This window comes from Bison bison, unplaced genomic scaffold, assembly GCF_000754665.1.
Source record: "Bison bison bison isolate TAMUID 2011002044 unplaced genomic scaffold, Bison_UMD1.0 scf7180017864495, whole genome shotgun sequence".
Classification (NCBI taxonomy): domain Eukaryota; kingdom Metazoa; phylum Chordata; class Mammalia; order Artiodactyla; family Bovidae; genus Bison; species Bison bison.
Window position 1 is genome coordinate 6,400,432 of NW_011495054.1, and position 2,460 is coordinate 6,402,891.

A 2,460-nucleotide genomic window follows, 5' to 3' on the forward strand; every position below is an offset into this window, starting at 1 on the left:
TTTCAGAATTTTCCACAGTTTATTGTGATCCACACAGTCAAAGGCTTTGGCATAGTCAATAAAGCAGAAATAGATGTTTTTCTGGAACTCTCTTGCTTTTTCCATGATCCAGCGGATGTTGGCAATTTGATCTCTGGTTCCTCTGCCTTTTCTAAAACCAGCTTGAACATCTGGAAGTTCACGGTTCACATATTGATTAGCCTATGAAATTAGCCAGCCCATAAAAACTAACCATCCTCTATTTCAGGGCCTCTTGCCTTCTAAGATGGCCCACACCCTGTCTGCAAAGTTTGTTTCTCCCAGGGACACTCTTGCCTTTTGAATTCTGTCTATGAAATGTGTGTCTCTCTCTGTTTTAAATTAAAGTATAACTGCTTTACTATGTTGTGTTAGTTTCTGCTGTACAACAAAGTGAATCCGCTGTATGTCTACATACTTCCTGCCCACCCCACCTCCCACCCCACCCCTCTAAGTCATCACAGGGCACTGAGCTGAGCTCCCTGTGCTATGCGGCAGCTTCCCACTGGCTGGCTGTCTTACACATGGTCCTATGTATATGTCAAGGCTACTCTCTCAATCTGCCCCACTATCCACTTCCCCCTCTGTGTCCACGAGTCTCTGGGTCCATACGTCTGCACATGTATCCCTGCCAAGCTGATGGTTCATCGGTACCATCTTTCTAGATTCTATATATATGGGTTAATATATGATGTTTTTCTCTTCCTGACTTCACTCTATATGACAGACTCAACAAGTGACCCAATTTCATTCCGTTTTAATGTTTGCATAATATTCCACTGTGTACCTGTATTACATCTTCTTTATCCATTTCTCTGTTGATGGACATTTAAGTTGCTTCCATGTCTTGGCTGTTGTAAATAGCACTGCAACAAACATTTGTTGTTTAGTCACAAAGTCATGTCTGATTCTTTTACGACCCTGTGGACTGTAGCCCACCAGACTGCCCATGGGATTTCCCAGGCAAGAATACTGGAGTGGGTTGCCATTTCCTTCTCCAAGGGACCTTCCTGACCCAGGGATTGAACCCAAGCCTCCTGCATTGGCAGGTAGATTCTTTACCACTGAGCCACAAAAGGAAGCCTGCCATGAACACTGGGGTGCATGGATATTTTCAAATTACACTTTTCTCAGGGTATATGCTCAGTAGTAGAATTGCTGGGTCATATGGTAGTTCTATTTTTAGTTTTTTTTTTAAGGAACCTCTGTACTGTTCTCCATAATGGCTACATCAATTTACATTCCCACCAATAGTGTAAGAGGGTTCCCTTTTCTCACACCCTCTCCAGAATTTATTGTTTGCTAATTTTTTGATAATGGCCTTTCTGACCAGTGTGAGGGGGTACCTCCTTGTGGTTTTGATTTGCATTTCTCTAACAATTAGTGATGTTGAGCATCTTTTCATGTGTTTGATGGCCATCTGTATGTCTTCTTTGGAGAAATGTCTATTTAATTCTCCCGCCCATTTTTAAATTTTTAAAAGAATATTTATTTGGCTGTGTGGGGTCTTGGTTGCGGCCTGTAGGCTCTTTCATTGAGGTGCACAAACATTCTGGCTGTGGCGGGTGGGCTTAGTTCCTCTGTTGCATGTGGGATCTTAGTTTCCTGATCAGGGATCAGACCCACATCCCCTGCATTGCAAGGCAGATTCTTAACCACTGTTACCACCAGGGAAGTTCTGGGTTGTTTGTTTCTTTGATCTTGAGCTGCATGAACCGCTTCTATGTTCTGGAGATTCATCCTTTGTCAGTTGTTTCATTTGCAAATACTGAACTGCGTACCTTTCATCACTTCTTATCACTTTGCCTCACTGGTTTCCTTCTACACTGAGACATAAAGAACCTGAACTTTGTTAAGTCCCGAGATCAGGTTTGTGATCTTATTTAAAGACAGTGGATTTGAATCCCAGCCCTTGGGTTCAAGTCCCAGTGTGGGTTTTGGCCAGAGTTCGAGTCCTACCTGAGCTGTGCAGTTTCATATTCACATTTTTGGGCAACCATCACCGCTGCCCATCTCCAGAACCTTCTCTCCTCGAACTGAAACTTTGTACATTTAACAATCCCTCCCCATTCCCTACCTTTCTTAGCCCCTAACAACCACCTTTCTACTCTCTGTCTCTATGGATTTGACTCCTTTGGGAACCTAATGTAATACGATCATACAGTACTTAGCCTTTTGTGACTGGCTTGTTCCACTTAGCATAATGTCCTCAAGATTCACTCGTGTTGTAGTGAGTATCAGAATTGCCTTCTTTTTTAGGGTTAAATAATATTCCAGCACAAGCTGGAATCAAGATTGCCGGGAGAAATATCAATAACCTCAGTTATGCAGATGACACCACCCTTATGGCAGAAAGTGAAGAGGAACTAAAAAGCCTCTTGATGAAAGTGAAAAAGGAGAGTGAAAAAGTTGGCTTAAAGCTCAACATCAGAAAACGAAGAT